Source organism: Manihot esculenta, chromosome 12 (genome assembly GCF_001659605.2).
Source record: "Manihot esculenta cultivar AM560-2 chromosome 12, M.esculenta_v8, whole genome shotgun sequence".
In the NCBI taxonomy this organism is placed as follows: domain Eukaryota; kingdom Viridiplantae; phylum Streptophyta; class Magnoliopsida; order Malpighiales; family Euphorbiaceae; genus Manihot; species Manihot esculenta.
The window spans coordinates 15,327,684-15,339,474 of NC_035172.2; positions in this window are offsets into that span (position 1 = coordinate 15,327,684).

Below are 11,791 nucleotides of genomic sequence, written 5' to 3' on the forward strand. Positions count from 1 at the left end.
GGAGTTAAAAGAGCAATTGCAGGAGCTGGTAGAAAAGGGTTTCATCCGACAGAGTACCTCACCTTGGGGTGCTCCGGTCTTGTTTGTGAGGAAGAAGGATGGATCCCTTAGACTTTGTGTCGACTACAGGCAGTTGAACAAAGTCACTACCAAGAATAGGTACCCATTGCCAAGGATCGATGATCTATTCGACCAGCTAGCCGGAGCAGGTTGTTTCTCCAAAATAGATCTAAGATCGGGGTACCATCAGCTAAGGATAAGGGATGAGGATGTGCCGAAGACAGCCTTCAGGACCAGATATGGGCATTTTGAGTTCCTTGTAATGTCGTTCGGGTTAACCAACGCCCCTGCAGCATTCATGGATCTCATGAACAGAGTGTTTAATCAATACCTGGATCACTTTGTTATTGTCTTTATAGATGATATCTTAGTGTATTCCAGGAATGCAGAGGAGCATGCCCATCATCTGCGGTTGGTCTTGCAGACTTTGAGGGAACATGGCTTGTATGCCAAATTCTCTAAATGTGAGTTCTGGCTGAGGAGCATTTCGTTCTTGGGGCATGTAGTGTCAGAGAATGGTATTGAGGTAGATCCCAAGAAGACAGAAACTGTGGCTAACTGGCCTAGACCCACTTCAGTGACAGAGATTAGAAGTTTCTTGGGTTTGGCAGGTTACTACAGGAGGTTCGTTCAGGACTTCTCAAAAATAGCAGCTCCTCTAACCAGACTAACCAGGAAGGGTCAGAAGTTTCTGTGGACCGACCAGTGCGAGGAGAGTTTCGAAGAGCTTAAGAAGAAGTTGACTTCAGCACCAGTGTTAGCTCTGCCATCTAGTGGAGAGGACTTTATAGTCTTTTGTGATGCGTCCCGTGTGGGACTGGGTTGTGTACTGATGCAGAATGAGAAGGTGATTGCTTATGCTTCTAGGCAGCTGAAGAAGCATGAGTTGAACTACCCCACACACGACCTTGAGATGGCAGCAGTAATCTTTGCACTCAAGATGTGGAGGCATTACCTCTATGGAGTGAAATGTGAGATCTTCACAGATCATAAGAGCCTGCAGTACATCTTGAGTCAGAGGGATTTGAATTTGAGACAGAGGAGATGGGTGGAGCTGCTGAGTGACTATGATTGCAAGATTCAGTACCATCCGGGTAAGGCGAATGTTGTGGCAGACGCTTTAAGCCGGAAATCACTCGGTAGTTTATCCCACATATCGGTAGAGAGGAGGCCAGTGGTGAAGGAGTTCTATAAGCTTATTGAGGAAGGTCTACAGATGGAGTTATCTGGTACAGGTGCCTTGGTGGCCCAGATGAGAGTGGCACCCGTGTTTCTAGAGCAGGTGGCTCAGAAACAGCATGAGGACCCGGAGTTAGTAAAGATTGCCAGGACTGTTCAGTCAGGCAATGATAGCGAGTATAGATTCGACAGTAAGGGGATCCTCCGCTATGGGAGCAGACTATGTGTACCAGATGACATTGGGCTAAAAGGAGACATTATGAGAGAAGCTCATAATGCGAGATACAGCATTCACCCCGGAGCCACCAAGATGTATCAAGATTTGAAGAAAGTTTATTGGTGGCCAGCGATGAAGAAAGAAGTGGCACAGTTTGTGACCGCCTGCGAAGTGTGTCAGAGGGTGAAGCTGGAACATCAGAAGCAGGCTGGAATGCTTAACCCGCTACCTATTCCAGAGTGGAAATGGGAGAATATAGCTATGGACTTCGTAGTGGGGTTACCGGCGACGTCCAACAGATTGGACTCCATATGGGTGATTGTGGACAGACTCACCAAATCTGCTCACTTCATCCCTGTCAGGAGTGGCTACTCTGTGGACAAGTTGGCGCAGGTATATGTGGATGAGATCGTCAGGTTGCATGGGGTTCCTGTTTCGATAGTGTCAGATAGAGGGCCCCAGTTCACCTCCAGATTTTGGCGGAGTCTGCAGAATGCCATGGGTACTAGGTTGGATTTCAGTACTGCCTTCCACCTCCAGACCGACGGACAGTCAGAAAGGACCATCCAGACTATCGAGGATATGCTCAGAATGTGTGTGCTGGACTTTGGCGGTTCTTGGAGGCAGCATCTACCTTTGGTGGAGTTTGCCTACAACAACAGCCATCATGCTAGCATCGGGATGGCTCCATATGAAGCTTTATATGGGAGGAAGTGCAGGTCACCTGTTTGCTGGGAGGAAGTTGGAGAAAAGGCCTTGGCAGGGCCTGAGCTAGTAGAGATTACCAGCAGGGTGGTACCCATAATTAGAGAAAGGATCAACACTGCTGCAAGCAGACAGAAGAGCTATGCAGACGTCCGCAGAAGACAGTTAGAGTTTCAGGAGGGGGAGTTGGTATTGCTCAAGGTGTCTCCAATGAAGGGAGTGGTTCGCTTCGGGAAGAAAGGTAAACTAGCCCCACGATACATCGGACCCTTTGAGATCTTGCAAAGGATTGGGAATGTGTCGTACAAGCTGGATTTACCTGCTTCGATGGAGAGAATCCATCCGGTTTTCCATGTTTCAATGTTGAGGAAGTTTGTGTCAGATCCGAGTAAGGTTCTTAGTGAGCCTGATGTGGAGGTCCAAGAGGATCTCACCTATGTTGAACAGCCAGTACGGATCATAGACACCCAGATCAGAAAGTTAAGAAACAAGGAAATCCCGATGGTGAAAGTCCTATGGAACCACCACAACTTGGAAGAATGCACTTGGGAGACACGGGAGTCTATGCTCCAGCAGTACCCTCATCTCTTTTAAGGTTAGTCTCTATGTGTTTTGTATGTATGTTTTGTTGTTTGTTATGCTATGTACTAGTCGAGGAACATTCGGGGACGAATGTTCTTAAGGGGGGGAGAATGTAATACCCGGCTAGACTCCGATATCGGAATTCCTACCGTCCGGTGGAATTTCGGATGTCGGGAACTTCTAGAAGGGTAAAGACATGTTTTATAAAATGTTTTCATGAATTTTAATGTTTTAAAGTATGAAACTAAATGAGTTTTTGCATGAAAATAGCATTGGAGGAAAACCCAGGTTCGGCCGCCGAAAGTCAAGTTCGGCCGCCGAACATGCATGCGTTTTGGAGGCACGTTAGGCCCCCGAAAGCATGAGTTAGGGAAGTTCAGGTTCGGCCGCCGAAAGTCAAGTTCGGCCGCCGAACATTTGCATGGATGCGGAGGCACATTCGGCCCCCGAACGTGGCCTGGCCAGCCACTATATAAGGGGCACTTAGCCGAAATGGGCGAGCTTTCTCCCATTTTCGGCCACAGCAAGCTTCCGACTTTCCCTTTGCAACCCTAGTGTTCTTCCTCCAAATCCCCACCATTTTTCTTGAGTTTTAAGCTTGCATTGAAGGTTTGAACTTTTGAAACAAGTTTTGGAGCTTTGGGAACTCAGGAGCTCATCTTCTTGGATCTCCAAGTTTAGGTCGTCTCCCTCTCGATCTTCAAGAGGTAAGAGCCGATCTTAAGCTCCTTATGTGTTTTCAATAAGTTTTATGCTAGATCGATGGGTAGAAATGCATGTTAGGTTATATGTGGAGTTATGGGTTAACCTTGATGTCTTGGACAATGTATGTTGTTTCTGTGTGTTTGAAGTGTTGTAGTTGGGGTATTTGATGTTTTGAGGCCCCTAGGAACTTGTATGCATGTTTTAACTGAGGTATATGCATGATTGGTGAGTTTGGAGGCGAAAATGCATTTGGGAGCCAAGTTTCTGCCCTTCGGCAGAAACCAGGTTCGGCAGCCGAAGGCACTTTCGGCCGCCGAACATGGCTGGTGAGGCAGGCCTTTCGGCTGCTGAAGTTGCCCCCGAAGGGAGACTTTCGTCTCTGTCTGGGACTTTCGGCCGCCGAAGGTGCCGCCGAACATGCATGAGTTTCGTCTCTGTCTGGGAGTTTCGGCCGCCGAAGGTGCCGCCGAACCTGCCTGACTTTCGGCTCTGGAGGGACTTTCGGCCGCCGAACCTGCCGCCGAAAGTGCCCTGTTCAGCCATTTCTTGCATGTTGTTATGTGATTGTTTCATGATGTTTTAGGGGGTTTTTGGGGAGTATATTAGAGTTATGTTTATGTATGTTTGGTCCCTCATTGGAGTCCACCTGTGTAGGTTCGGACCCGAGGAACCGAGGACCCCAGCAGTGAGCCAGCTGCTACAGAGTTTGTCAGAGCTAGCCAGAGGTGAGTGGAATAAACCTTAAGTTTTAAATAAATGAAATATGAATTTTGAGCATGATCCATGCATCATGAATGCCATGAGATATAATAGGTTGCTTGCATTAGTATTCACGAATATGTTGCATTGCATTTATGATGTTAATGTTGATGTGGATTGGTTATTGGATGATCCTTTAGTCCTCATATGATATGATTGATGTTATGGCATGTTATGGTATGGAAGTTCAGGTTGTACCCATTCTACGTCCCTGGCACGATGTAAGAGAAAGTCCAGGTTGTACCCATTCTACGTCCCTGGCACAGTTGGTCCATATGATATGTTATGATAAGGGAAAGACCGGTTGACCCATTCTACGTCCCGGCACAGTTGGACCTATGTAGAGGACTATAGGTGACAATACCATCCGAGATGTGATTTGTTGTGATGTGTTGCATTCCATGAAAGCATAAAATTTTAATATATTGTTTTATACTATTCTGCTCACTGGGCTTTGTAGCTCACCCCTCTCCCCTAACCCCAGATGTGCAGGTACAGGGTAGATCAGAAGGTTAGCCAGAGTTTTGAAGTATGTCTTATGTATGTAATAGTTAGTTTGTGGACATGACAATTGATGAAATGTAAAAATATTCAGAATGTTATGTAATGAGGTTATTGAGGATAGAGTTGTGCTTGACCATAATGTATTGTTAATCCCTTTTGTCTATACATGATCTTATGTTATGATGTTTATGTAAACTAACTCAACACAGGCTGTTTTGCCTTTAAGGCATGATGAGATCCCACAGAGGGACTATATTATGTATATGTTCAGGGTATGCACAGATTGAGTTAGTTGATGACAGTACGTATGAGGAAAAGTTCTAAATTTTTATGTATGACTGTTGATCATGTATGGGATTAAACAGGTTTACAGGTTACATGTCAGGCTTGCTACGGGTCCCGGCGGCCTTAAGTCGACCCGGATCCTAGCGCCGGTAACGGTCCGATTTTCGGGGCGTTACAGAGACAGTAAGATGAGATGAGTGTGGATGAGTATACAGACAGATTCTTGGAGCTGTTGCCGTTTGCTGGGCAGAATCTTGACACAGATCAGAAGAAGTCAAGGAGGTATATCATGAAGTTTCATTCCAGGTATTCCTCCTTGATTCAGTCAGCAGAGAGGGAGAGTTTCCATGCCACAGTAGATACGGCCCGGAGGATGGAGGCTAGTGCCATAATCGAGGGAAGAGTTAAGCAGTCAGTGGCACAGTCTTCTGGTTCCAAGACCCCAGGTGGGGGAAAGTTGGATCCTTCTTCCTTGAGTTCAGCAGCTTCAGGCAGTAAGAAGTGGGACAGAGGCCACAGGAAGTCCAAGAAGAACAAGTTCTGGAGCAAGATCAAGTCAGGTCTGGGATTAGGAAGTGGCTCGAGCTCAGGTGCAGATAATGCAGTATGCATGAAGTGTGGGAAGCCGCACAAGGGAGTATGTCTGGTTGGGACGACAGCCTGCTTCAGATGTGGGCAGGAGGGACACATGGCTCGGGAGTGTCCTAGAGCAGCTTTTATGGCACAGTCTCAGCAGACAGCTTTTGGTAGTGTGGCTCAGCCAGCAGCTCCTGCCGCGACTCAGGCTAGTGGCAGAGGCAGAGGGAGAGGGGCATCCTCTTCTTCAGCGGGTTTTAGAGGTGAAGGTCCATCAGCTCTAGCACAGATCTTCACCATGACACAGCAGGAGGCGAACACATCTAACACCGTGGTGTCAGGTAATCTCATCATTGGTTGTTCAGATGTTTATGCCTTAATGGACCCTGGTGCATCTCATTCTTTCATTGCTCCGAGGGCCGTCGAGAGGTTGGGATTGGTGGTCTCTGGGTTAGAGTGTCCCCTATGGGTCAGTGGACCCAAGTGCGACCCTTCAGTGGCAGAGTCAGTCTGCCAGTATAGTCCAATTTTTGTTGAGGGGAGATGCCTTTCTGCCGACCTTGTGGTTCTAGATTTGACAGATTTTGACGTCATTCTAGGGATGGATTGGCTATCTACCCATGGTGCTACCTTGGACTGCAGAGACAAGGTAGTCAGGTTCAGTTGTCAGGATGGGTCAGAGGTTGTCTTCAGAGGAGACAGGGGGAGTACACCTAGAGGTTTGATATCAGCCCTTCAGGCTCGTAGGTTGCTTAGGAGGGGTTGTCAGGGTTTTCTGGCTCATGTGAGAGAGCTGGATAGTCATGTCAGAGAGCCCGCCTCAGTACCGGTGGTCAGTGAGTTCTTAGACATTTTCCCAGACGAGCTGCCAGGTTTACCACCTGCTAGGGAAATAGAGTTTGAAATTGAGTTAATGCCTGGAACCAGACCGATCTCTATTCCTCCCTACAGGATGGCACCAGCAGAATTGAAGGAGCTTAAGGAGCAGTTACAAGAGTTGGTAGATAGAGGCTTCATCCGACCGAGTACCTCACCTTGCGGTGCTCCAGTGCTATTTGTGAAAAAGAAGGATGGATCTCTCAGACTTTGTATCGACTACAGGCAGTTGAACAAAGTCACTACCAAGAATAAGTACCCGTTGCCAAGGATCGACGATCTATTCGACCAGCTAGCAGGAGCAGGTTGTTTGTCCAAGATAGATCTGCGATCTGGGTACCATCAGCTGAGGATAAGAGAAGAGGATGTACCGAAGACAGCATTCAGGACCGGATATGGGCACTATGAGTTCCTTGTGATGCCGTTCGGGTTAACCAACGCCCCTGCAGCATTCATGGATCTCATGAACAGAGTATTTAGCCAATACCTGGATCACTTTGTTATTGTCTTCATAGATGATATCTTAGTGTATTCCAGGAATGCAGAGGAGCATGCCCATCATCTGAGGTTGGTTTTGCAGACCTTGAGGGAACACGGCTTGTATGCCAAGTTCTCCAAGTGTGAGTTCTGGCTGAGGAGCATTTCATTCTTGAGGCACGTTGTGTCAGAAAATGGAATCGAGGTAGACCCCAAGAAAGTGGAAGCTATAGCTAACTGGCCTAGACCCACTACAGTGACAGAGATCAAGAGCTTCTTGGGTTTAGCAGGTTACTACAGGAGGTTCGTTCAGGACTTCTCAAAGATTGCAGCTCCCATGACCAGACTGACTAAGAAGAACCAGAGGTTTGTGTGGACTGACCAGTGTGAGGAGAGCTTTGAAGAGCTAAAGAAGAGGTTGACTTCAGCACCAGTGTTAACTCTGCCATCTAGTAATGAAGACTTCTCAGTCTATTGCGATGCATCCTGTGTGGGACTGGGTTGTGTGCTAATGCAGAATGAAAGGGTGATTGCTTATGCTTCTAGGCAGCTGAAGAAGCACGAGTTGAATTACCCTACACATGACCTAGAAATGGCAGCGGTAATCTTTGCACTCAAGATGTGGAGGCATTACCTTTATGGGGTAAAATGTGAGATCTTCACAGATCATAAAAGCCTGCAGTACATCCTGAGTCAGAGAGAGCTGAATTTGAGGCAGAGAAGATGGGTAGAACTGCTCAGTGACTATGATTGCAAGATCCAGTACCATTCGTGTAAGGCGAATGTTGTGGCAGACGCCTTAAGCCGGAAATCACTTGGCAGTTTGTCCCATATTTCAGCAGAGAGGAGGCCAGTAGTGAGGGAGTTCTTCGAGCTCATCAATGAAGGTCTACAGTTGGAGTTGTCTGGTACAGGTGCTTTGATAGCCCAGATGAGAGTGGCACCCATGTTTCTGGAGCAGGTGGCTCAGAAACAGCACGAGGACCCATAGTTAGTGAAGATTTCCAAGACTGTTCAGTAGGGCAAGAACGAAGAGTTCAGATTTGACAGCAAGGGGATCCTCCGCTATGGGAATAGATTGTGTGTACCAGATCACGTGGGACTGAAGGGAGACATTATGAGGGAAACTCATAATGCCAGATACAGTGTTCACCTGGGGCCACCAAAATGTATCAAGATCTGAAGAGAGTGTATTGGTGGCCAGCTATGAAGAGAGAAGTAGCACAGTTTGTGTCAGCCTGCGAAATATGTCAGAGGGTGAAGCTGGAACACCAGAAGCCGGCCGAAATGCTTAACCCACTGCCGATTCCAGAGTGGAAATGGGAGAATATAGCTATAGACTTCGTGGTGGGATTACCGGCAGCGTCCAACAGATTAGACTCCATATGGGTGATTGTGGACAGACTAACCAAATCTGCTCACTTCATCCCTGTCAGGAGTAACTACTCTGTGGACAAGTTGGCGCAGGTGTATGTTGATGAGGTTGTCAGGTTGCATGGGGTTCCTATTTCAATAGTGTCTGATAGAGGGCCCAGTTCACCTTCAGGTTTTGGCGGAGTCTGCAGAACGCTATGGATACCAGGTTGGATTTTAGCACTGCCTTCCATCCACAGACGGACGGACAGTCAGAGAGGACCATCCAGACAATAGACGATATGCTCAGAATGTGTGTGCTGGATTTTGGCAGTTCTTGGAGGCAGCATCTACCTCTAGTGGAGTTTGCCTACAATAATAGCCATCATGCTAGCATAGGGTTGGCTCCATATGAAGCTTTGTATGGAAGGAAGTGCAGATCGCCTGTCTGTTGAGAGGAAGTTGGAGAAAAGGCCTTAGCAGGGCCTGAGCTTGTAGAGATCACCAGCAGAGTGGTGCCCATAATCAGAGAAAGGATCAAGACTGCTGCAAGCAGGCAAAAGAGTTATGCAGATGTCCGCAGAAGACAAGTAGAGTTTCAGGAGGGGGATTTGGTATTGCTCAGGGTGTCTCCAATGAAAGGGGTGATTCGGTTCGGGAAGAAGGGTAAGCTAGCTCCGCGGTACATCGGACCCTTTGAAGTCTTGCAAAAGTTTGGGAATGTATCGTACAAGCTGGACTTGCCTGCTTCAATGGAGAGAATCCATCTGGTTTTCCATGTTTCCATGTTAAGAAAGTTCGTGTCAGATCCGGGCAAGGTTCTCAGTGAGCCTGATGTGGAGATCCAAGAAGATCTCACCTATGTTGAGCAGCCAGTACGGATCCTAGACACCCAGATTAGAAAGTTGAGAAACAAGGAAATCCCGATGGTGAAAGTCCTTTGGAATCACCACAACATCGAGGAGTGTACCTGGGAGACACGGGAGTCCATGCTCCAGCAATATCCTCATCTCTTCTAAGGTGAGTGTTATGTGCTTTGTATGTGTGTTGATGTTTTATGCTATGCATGTGTTGTTTGGTGAACATTCGGGGACGAATGTTCTTAAGGGGGAAAGAATGTAATACCCGGCTAGACTCCGGTATCGGAATTCCTACCGTCTGGTGGAATCTCGGATGTTGGAAACCTCTAGAAGGATAAAATCATGTTTTTATAAAATGTTTTAGTGTATTTTATGGTTTTAAGCAAGAAAGAAATTAAGTTTTGAATGAAAATAGTCTTGAGAGGAAGACTCAGGTTCGGCCGCCGAACCTCAAGTTCGGCCGCCGAACATGCATGCGCTTCGGGAGTGCTTTAGGCCCCCGAAGGCATAAGTGAGGGAAGTCCAGGTTCGGCCGCCGAACATGGCATGCATGCGGAGGCACTTTAGGCCCCCGAAAGTGGCCTGGCCAGCCACCTATAAAGGGGTCCCTTGTCCGAAACGGGCGAGCTTTTCTCCCCATTTTCGGCCAAGGTGAGCTCTCCGCCGTCCCTTGTTGATTTTGAGCTTCTTCCTTCGAGTTTTCATGATTTCTTATGGATTTTAACTTGGTTTTTGAAGATTGCGAGCTTAGATCGAAGTTGTGAAGCTTGGAGACCTCAGGAACCTATCTTCCCCAAATCTCCAAGTTAGGTCACACTCTCTCTTGATCTTTAAGAGGTAAGGGTCGATCTTGAGCTCATTGTATGTTTAAGCAAGTTTTAAGTTGATTCATGGGGTAGAAATGCATGTATAGGTTTATGTAGAGTTTAAGGGTTTATGTTGAGTTATTATGCAATGTGGGTTGTTTATGTGTGTTTGATGTGTTGTAGTTGAGGTTTAGGATAGTTTGAAGCCCCTAGGAGCTATTGTATGTGTTTATACATGTTTTGGTTGAGTTGTGAAGTTTGGGAGGCATTTGTGCATGTTAGAGGTTGAGTTTCTGCCCTTTGGAAAGAACTCAGGTTCGGCAGCCGAAGGGATTTTCGGCCGCCGAACCTGCCTGTGGAGGCCAACTTTCGGCTGCCAAACCCTGCCCCTGAAAGTGGACTTTCGGCTCTGGAAGGGAGTTTCGGCCGCCGAAGGTGCCGCCGAACATGCATGAGTTTCGTCTTTGGAGGGAACCTTCGGCCGCCGAAAGTGCTGCCGAAGGTGCATGACTTTCGGCTCTGGAGGGACTTTCGGCCGCCAAACCTGCCGCCGAAAGTGCCCTGTGCAGCCTTCCTTTTGGACGATTTTTGTGATTGTTTTAAGGTGTTTTAGGGGGGTTTTTGGGGAGTATCTTAGAGTCATATTTATGTATGTTTGGTCCCTCATTTGAGTCCACCCGTGTAGGTTCGGACCCAAGGAACCGAGGACCCCAGCAGTGAGTCAGCTGCTTCAGTGTCTGTCAGAGCTAGCCAGAGGTGAGTGGAATAACTCTCTACGTTTTAAAGCAAATAATGTAAGTTTTAGCATGATTCACGCATCATGAATGCCATGAGATATACTAGGGTGTTTGCATTAGAATCCACGCATATGTTGCATTGCATATTATGTTGTTGATGTGGATGAATGTTGAATGATCCATTAGCCCTCATATGTTATGATATGATGATATGATATGGAAGTCCAGGCGTGCCTGCTCTACGCCCCTGGCACAATGTAAGAGAAAGTCCAGGTGTGGCCTGCACTACGCCCCCGGCATGATTGGATATGTATGTTATGCTATGGAAGTCCAGGCGTGCCTGCTCTACGCCCCTGGCATGTTTAGACTGTATAGAGGGCTAACTGGTGACAAGTTCATCCTTGATGTGATTTGTTTGTGCTGTGATGCATTCCATGTTATCATATGTTTTAAATACTATGTTTTATTATTCTGCTCACTGGGCTCTAGTAGCTCACCCCACTCCCTTAACCCCAGGTTTGCAGGTACGGGTTAGACCAGGAGGTCAGCTAGAGTAAAGTCGTGGTTATGTAATAGCTAGTGGTGGACATGATAAATATTGCAATGTAATGTTCAGTTCAGTAATGTAATGTATATTATTGAATAATTATGTAATGAAATGATGTTATTGAGGATTAGAGTGGTGCTTGACCCTAGTATGTTGTTTATCCCTTTTAATACATGATCCTTCAAATGTAATGGTTTAATGATATTTTATGAAAACCAAACTCAATGTATGAATGAATGTTACCCATTGGAGCATAGTTGAGGACTCCAATGAGGGGATTGATGATTATGAGTTGTGCATGTACAGGTTGAGTTTGGAAATTGAATGAGAAAAGTTCAAATTTTATGTATGTGTTGATCATGTATGGGATTTAACAGGTTTACAGGTTTTATGATAGGCTTGCTACGGGTCCCGGCGGCCTTAAGCCGACCCAGATCCTAGCGTCGGTAGCGGTCCGATTTTTGGGTCGTTACACTCATGGCTGGATTTTCTTGAATTATTTGATTCTGGACAGCATGTCCATTAGGGGCAGCAGCTTGTGCATTAGGTTCTGCCATTGGTGC